Source organism: Propithecus coquereli, unplaced genomic scaffold (genome assembly GCF_000956105.1).
Source record: "Propithecus coquereli isolate 6110/MARCELLA unplaced genomic scaffold, Pcoq_1.0 Scaffold197, whole genome shotgun sequence".
Classification (NCBI taxonomy): domain Eukaryota; kingdom Metazoa; phylum Chordata; class Mammalia; order Primates; family Indriidae; genus Propithecus; species Propithecus coquereli.
In genome coordinates, this window is record NW_012144633.1 from 3,435,160 (window position 1) to 3,443,919 (window position 8,760).

Here is an 8,760-nt window from a genome sequence, read left to right on the forward strand (position 1 = left end):
TTTACATTCAGCGATTATATTTGTATAAACTATATATCATTATCAATGTCCATATAGACATATAGACACACGTTACTTTTCGTAGAAGCTGTGCATTTTAAAAATTATGAACACCTTTTTTTAGTGCAGTGTTCTAGATATTCCTGACACAAGGATCAGAAAATAAGTTGGTATCTGATATGTATCTTAGATTTAGCTATCTATAACTAGATATAGAGTATAATAAAATATCTATAAGTAGATAGATATTTATACAGCCAGCTATATACAACTGCCTGAATAGAGATCAGCTTATATTACGTGTGCATTTTTATTTGACATTCTACTACGAATTCCTACATTATCAACCAATCATTACGTACGTCTAATAAAGAATACAACACATTTGTTCTTTTAAAGATTTAATACATTATTTTGTGGTTTGTTATTTTGATGGTTAACCTGGCATATGTCACAAGGCATGTGGTGACATGGCATCTGTCAAAGCCTAAGATCAGGAGATCTTATGATCATCAGGTTCTAAACCTATGAGAGTATTTGAAATTCAAAATCTTAAGACTGGCCATTGCTAAAGTAAATCAGAACCCAAGACACAGTCAAAAAATGCCAAATCTAAAAAGAACCTCAGGGACCACCTGCTCCAAATCACTGACTTCAGAGATGATGAAACTGGGGCCCTCTGAGGTGGACAATATATTGACAGCCACAGAGCAGTTGGTGGTTGAATACTAAAATCTGCTTTCCTGAATCATCATCCCACCTCTTTCCATCAAATTTTGTTTCCTACGACGTGTCAGTTAAGTCAGAGTCGTCTTCCCTTTTTCCAAATCACACTTGCCCAGAGAGGACTGGTAGGTATCTAATTCAGACATTTTCAGAAATTGAGTCATAAGCAGAAATAAGGGAAGGAGAGTCCCTGAGGATTCAGATTACGTTCTATCTAGGAAGATAAGAGCAGAGAGAATAATAATTATTATAACAACAGCAAGTACATGTAGCACTTACTATGTTTTGAACACTATCCTACTATTTTATGTAAGTTTATGTAAGTGATACGCATATATCATTTGATCCTCACAGCAGCCCAGTGAAGTAGCTACCATTATGGTCCCCACTTTACGCAGGAGGAAACTGAGATACACAGATGTTAGGTGGCTTCCCAAGATTATATAACTAGTCAGTGGCAGAGCCAGGATTACGGACCCAGCAGTCCAGCGCCAAAGTGCAGCCTCTTGACCAACATAACCACACAGCCTCTCCCAGAGGGAGGCACTCAGACAAATGATAGTGATGTTGCTGAAATCTCAGAAGCAGAATTAACAGAGCCTTTGTCCTTGTCATCCCACATGGCCTGGTGAGAGTGCCACCTAGAAGCCAGGCAATCCTAGGGCAGTTCCTGGAAATGCTGTTTACTTTGCCCAGTTCTGAGACTCCTGGCCAAAGCTTCTGTGAGTGTTTTTTGGCCCTTTTGTTGTTGTTGTACCTTTGTTTTTTGTTTGGGGTTTTCTTTAACATTTTATCATGGAAATCTCAAACATGTAAAAGTAGTCAGAATAATAAAGTAATCCCCATATATCTAGATTTCTACCTTCAAATATTATTAGCCCCTGTGTTTTTTTAAATCATTTTTTCACCCTTCTAAAATTTTTTCACATGTCGTATAATATACTTAGTACATTAACATCTTCATATGTTTATAATTTATAAATACGTATGCATACACATATTGGCGGGCATGCTCAAACATACGACGCTAAGAAAAGCATGGCTATCACTGGTTTTGGGATATAACCAGCACTGCACAAGAGAAATAGAGTCAGTAATGTCTGGGTTCAGCCTTTGGCCCCATTGCTCACTAGCTCAGTGACCTGCAAGTCTCCTCACTTCTTTGAGCCTCGTTTTTCTTACCCATGAGGTGGGGATCATAATTCTACCTACCTCTCAGGGTTGTGCTGAGCACATAAGATCAGGGATGTGAATGACTTTACAGAAGGCAAAGAACCACACAAAGGCGAGCAAGAAATCAGACTAACACGAGGTGGGGTGCCCATGGCACCGATGTTTAAAGCTGAATCCAAGGTCAGGAAGAGCCATCAGAGGGTCACACCAAGAGTAAGAGAAGAGGTGCCAAGTGGAGAATCGGTTGCTAACTGAAGTAACATAATCAGGCTTTCATGTCCCCTTTGTCCCATCCTGGACGTTCGAGGTGGCTGCAATCACAGCTGGGCCCTGCAGTCAGAGCCTTATGTGCTGCTGACGTCATGGGGTGACTGCAAACTGAAGGCTGGGCTTCATTTTATCCTCGTAGCTTCCCGTTGGCTGACATTCCCCAAAAACCTTAAATGAGGAATTCTCTCCTCTGGCCCTGGCCCACTAGCTGGGCTAGGTCACCTTGCCAGCCAAAGGGAATTCATAGACAGCCCTTCTGTTCTAGACACTGTTTAAGTCATATTTATAATGTTTGCCAATTACCCTGCGAGCACTGTGCCCGATGAAACTAGCAGTGACTCCCTTCCACTCCCCTTGCAAGGACACAGCAAAGGCAGGACTGGCAACCTACAGTAAGTGGAATCAGGATGGCACCAGGCTGGTTTCCATGTCAGTGGAAATCATGCCAACACCCTGTCCTCTCTTGATGGCCACACTTCCACCCAGATGACACTCAGCTCTGCCCACTGCCACCCACCCCCTTCCCCAGCCTCCCAAGGAGAATCAGTCCCCCCTGATCTCCACCCCTGGAGTACAAGAGTCCCCAGCCAAGCCCACCACTTATTTGAGGTTGCTGACCGCTATTCTAAGAGGTGCTTGTCCCTCATGGAGGAGACAGGGTGAGACAAATGCAGTCTCTCTGAATAATCACGAGTAAGAGGAACAAATAAACACAGACAGGCCAGCTGCCACCACACATGGAAGCCAAGAGTAATTGAACTTGTACACATTTTATAAGCCACTTGGAGAATATTTTTAAATTGGGATATTTCTGCCCCATAGTCTCCCTGGGGACTTTGTTCATTGACACGCCTGACGCCTGAGAATGGAAATTTTCCAAGAAGACTTATGTGTTGGGGTCACAAAGGCCACATACTCTGTACATTTCCCCAGTGATCAAGGCCAGCAGAAACTGAAAAGGCTGCAACAAAACCACAGGGGGCTGCCCAGTTATATGGGTTCAGGGGTCTGTGTGGCCCATTCTTGCCATTTTGGGGTATGGGATTTCTCTGCCTCCCCAAAAGGGGGGGCAGCATACAGCCTTCAAGTATGAGGAATGTACCCTGGGCTATTTGATCCATGTCCATGTAATAGCAGGTGTTATTCTTATCTGCATGTGTACTCGTTTGATGCATATTTATATCTCAGTTCCTGAGAAATTATCAGGCTCAGTGCAGACTTGACAGATGGAAAAAACAGCCTTTAGGACCTAAAGGATTAGAAGCTTCTTGTAGCATGTGCCACAGTTTTAAAATGTGTGATTTAAAAGTACCATTTTCTTTATTATCACCAGGAGATGCTTAGTAATTAGACTTGAGAAGCGGTGCTCGGCAGCACATTTATTGAGCAACTACAGTGTTAAAGAGGGTTTACCAAGGTTAATAAGACACAGCCCAGCCTTCAAGGAGCCCGTGGTCTAGTGGTACAAGTAGGCAGATGAACCTATCACTTTAATCCAGAGAGAAAAGAATATTTGAAAGGAACTGGCTGACAGCGTGAGAGCACCAGAATAGTGACCGAGTGTGTGCAGCGGGATTCAGGCACCAGGAAGACTTCACAGAGGAACTGGTGATTAAAGGCGGCCCTGGCAGGGCAGGAGGGGGAGTGGACACAGAGGCGCTCCCAGCAGCAGGAACATCTTGTACAAGACTCGCATGCTCTGGCTCCTCGAGTAGCCGGGGCACGGATTCAGTGCAGGGGCGGGGCGATGAGAGCGGAGGCTCGGGACGTGAGCAGAGTGAGGGCTGAGAAGGAATAGATACCCGCGAGGGGCTGAAGGGTAGCGTGTGGTACTTGACTGCTCGCCACCTCTAGCAGCTGCTCCCCAAACCCACATAACACGGCATGCTCACACGTTTGCCCTGCAAACGTGGCTTCCCCCATGTCTCCTTGGCTCCCTCATCCCTCCCATCAGATTGCCACCCCTAAAAACCTCGCCAACAAAGAAATTCTGGAATATGCCTCACTGGGGAGTTTTCTCCAGTATGTGACAAGAGCCACAGTGGAATTTTCAGCAGAGGAGGGACATGATTTAACCAGTAAATCTATTCCTAAAAAACCATTGGTGGGAACTTTCGGAAATCTGGACCCTCAGGCCTGCCATTGGCTCCCAGGTGCCTTAATGAGAGGACCTGCCCCACCTTCAAGATGCTTTATTCCCAAGGGTCGGAAAATATCATAATATACTACTTTCATCAGAAAGACACTTTTCTGCCACCTGCCAGAAAATCATTATAAATAGACACATCTAGAATGTCTAAAATGTGAATGGAACCCCCTTAAGTGTGGCATTCTGCACAGTGTACAACCTGCACACCCATACACAGCAATCCTACTGCAGAGAAAGGTTTCCCTTCTTTCTTTAAAATGAGTCTGCTGTAAGCAGGCTGAGACTCAGTGGAATCTGTTTCTGGACAAAAGAGCCCTGCCAGCTGGTCCTATGAAAACATAATAAGCACAGAAACCCCTTTGCTTTCTGATATCACCAGGTACTGAGAGTAGAGCTGAGGCCAGGGCCTAGTAACAAGTCTTTCCTCTAGGCAACTACTCCCACCCTCACCTCCACCCCTACCCAGGCTGCCAATGACCTTTTGGAGACATCCTCACCCCCTTTGGTTTTTGCTCAAATGTCACCTTCTTAGGGAGGCATTCTTGACCACCTTGCTTAAAATTGCAAACCCCAGCACCTCCCCTCCCAAGCTCCCCTGCTTTATTCACCTTTTGACAAACCAGATATTTCGTTTATTTACTATGCTTATTACCTGTTTCTCCCCACTGGAATATAAGTTCCATGCGGGTAAGGGTTTGACTGTCTCCATTCACTGCTGGATCTCTGACCCTAAGAACAGGGCCTGGCACATACTAGGCACACAAATACTAGCCGAATGAATTAATCATCTTCCTTTCGGCCACTACTTAGCCTGTTTCTGAGGCCCACCCTCTTAGCTCTGCTGATTTTGGAAGCTCTTGCTCTTCTGACTCACATGGTGTGATTTTCCCAAGACCTTGAACCACCCTGTGCCTCTATCAGAGCTTCATTCCCTGGAGAAGGTGCTGGGCCCACTTAAAATGTCTGTGGAAGGAGATAGCACATGACTTTAAATTCCATTATCAGTACCTTTGTGTGAATTGATTGATGAGATTCCTCCTCATAATAATATGACTTCGCAATAGCTACTTAGTGAGTAGGCATTATAATTTTCTATTTTATAGATGAGGAAAAGTTCAGAAACATTAAGGAACATGCCCAGTGTCCCACAAATGGAAAGTATTCGAGCCAGGATTCAAATCCAGAACTGTCTAAGCCCAAAGCCTGGAGTCGGCTGGCTATGCAGCTATTCTCAACAGTGGTGCTGCCACCCAAATAGCCACTGTAGTTGGTTCACACAGAAATTCATAGCCAACGTTAAACCAAATGGCCCCTGTTTGTCTCTTGCTGTTGGACACAATTCCAGTGATAAATCATTTTCGTTAAAGCAGATAGTTTCCTACCTGGGGAATCGCAAGCAGGAAAACCAAAACATATTCTGTCACTGTTTAATTTGAACTTAAGAAAAAGACTGGACAGAATAAATTTCAGCCATTCAGATGCCCCTTTGAAGTAGCTTTGTTTTTCTCTCTTCAGTGACGTGACAAAGCAGAGAGTTGTACTGTGAATAGTACCTGATTCCTTAATACTTAGCCATTTGTTAAGTGTTTTTAAAAAATTTAAAGATGAGTGAGTTCAGAGTAGGGCACTCTAAGAAATGGTCCTGAGTAGGGCATTGTGGATAGGCTGTGTCGGGGACAGCACCACTCACCTGAACCAAATTCATCCATTCACTGAACAATGATAAAGCACCCAGTATGCAGTAAGTTTAACTCTAGTATACACATACAAGAATGTGCCTCATTAAGAACCAAGTCCTGCCCAAACTGAGCTCCAGAATCAGGACTGACATAATTGCAGGATCCACCGAGTTCAGATCCAACACCTGGAAGGTTATGAAAACATTAAAAGAATTTATTTTTGCTAGGGGATGAGAACTGTGTATGGTTTACTGTATGTAAGTGGCAAACATAATTATATACAGGTGCAAACATCTCACGGTGGGACCCTCATGGTGCCCCCCCTCCTTGGTAAGGAATTGATGACAACTCTTAGCCAGCGGCACTCATAGAACCATCTCTGTTTCAGTGGATCCAGATTTCAACTCCCTTCCTTACCTGGATCCTGCTGATCCTTTCCCATGTCCTACACTGTGTTTGTCTCAAGCGCTACCTGGGGGAAAGGTCACTTCCTTGTTTCATGGATTCATTACTACTTTCCGGAAAATCTCAACATCTTCACCTACAGTTTGGTCTGACAGCACCTTGAGAACAGAGACTGTATCCTCACCATTAATAAGGTTTCAATCCCTTCTAATACATGCAGTAAACCATTCGCCAGCGTTCACAATCACATGGCGTCTCTCCCTCAGTGGCCTGCCTTCTGCACTCGTGTCCTGTAGCTTACTACCTGTAATGTGGCCACGAGGACAGGGCTTGTAAGACTGCTCTTTTTGGCAAAAAGAGTAACCGATAGGTTGATCAGAACTGAAAATGGATCTCATGCATAAACTCTATGTGATCACCGTTCCCCTTTGAGGCCATATGAGGTGTCAGTTCTTTTACCATTCAGTCCCCAATACTGTGTGACCCGAACAGGCTGTGCACTGATCCCTGCAGATACAAACATAAATAAGACTCACCCCTCCCCTCCAGGAGCTCATAGTTCAGTTGGGGAGATACAGAGTAAATAGAAAATGGCAATCCAAGGTGATGAGGGTGGTGGTAGAGCCCAGGAGAGAGGATTCATCGCTTGGAGGAGTTAAAGGAAATATCTGAGCTCGGGATAACAAAGAAGAAACTTTGAAATGGAAGACTTTTAAGACTAACTTCCTTTAACAGCATAGTTCTGCCTCAGACCTAGCAAGACAATTCTGTTTTAGCAAGGAGAGTTTTCAGCTTCTGCCTTCTCTAAGGCCCCGTGTTCTCAGCATTCAGAAACAACACAAACTCTTCCAGGGCCCCGTTCCCTAATAGCCCTGACATCTGCCTTTAGTGACTCTTAGCTGATCAGATGGCAAAGTCAGGAATGCAGACATGAAAATAAATTAAATGAGTTTCTCGGTGTGGGAATGTCTCCATGAGATGGAAGGCCGGCTGGGCAAGTTTCAGGATAACTTGATTCCCAAGACGCAGTTGGAAAGTTGACAAAAATGGCTTTGAGCCACTGAATGATTCTCAAACCAGGAATAGAAGAGGCAGTGCCCATACATAGCCAGTCTCCACCCAAATATAGCGTCATAAAATGACACAGGTCTAAACTCCTATATTCTTCTTAAGACAAAAGAACTAAGTTAATGGGAGCAACTCTTCATTTCCTCTGCATTTCTGTATACTACTGGGGAATTTGGAATCCATCTGGGAAACTGTAGCTCTGCTCCTGAGCTATGTTTTCTCTATGAGAAAGTCAATTACCCTGTATGAGTTGAGTTTTCATGTTAGTATATTGGAGATCGATATTCTCTTTTACCTCCTTTACTTCCTTAATGAGAATTCCTAAATAGTGTATTAAGCGAAAAGCTTATAGGAAGCATTTACAATGAGAAACTATGAAAATCGATGTATACCAGCAGTTTATCTCTATCCTCTATCCCTTGCGTGAATGCTGGAAATAGAAGCAGCACTTTGGGTCCAAGTCCCAGCTCTGCCACTACCTACCCCTATGAGCAAGTCACAGAGTGCAGTGGCGTCATCATAGCTCCCTGTAACCTCAACCTACTGCCTCAGCCTCCCAAATAGCTGGGACTACAGGCATGTACCACCATACCTGGCTAATTTTTCTTTCTTTTGTAGAGATAGGGTCTCGCTCTTACTCAGACTGGTCTCGAACTCCTGGCCTCAAGCAGTTCTCCTGCCTCGGCCTCCTAAAATGCTAGGACTATAGGCATGAGCCACTGTGCCCAGCCCAGTTCTCTCATCTTTAAGGTAGCAATAACATTATCATTTACCTAGTAATTATTGTTTTTGGAATTCGTTCATGTATTCATTTCATATGCATTTATTGAGCACCTACTAAATGCCATGCAATGAGATGCAGTATAGTTTTTGGATTAAAAGAACAAATTCTGGAGCCAGAATACTTTCTAGCTGTGTGACTTCAGGCAAGTTATTTAATCTCTCCATGCCTCAGTTTTCTTATCCATAAAATGGAGATAACAATAGTATCTACTTTATAGGGTTGATATAAAAACTAAATTTCTTAAGATATGCTTAGAGTAAAGCCTAGAACACAGATCTACATAAATATCAGACATTTTTCTAGGTACTGTACTTTTTTTTTTGTGACAGAGTCTCACTCTGTTGCCCGGGCTAGAGTGCCGTGGCATCAGCCTAGCTCACAGCAACCTCAAGCTCCCGGGCTCAAGTGATCCTCCTGCCTGAGCCTCCTGAGTAGCTGGGACTACCGGCATGCGCCACCATGCCCGGCTAATTTTTTCTATATATTTTTAGTTGTCCAGCTAATTT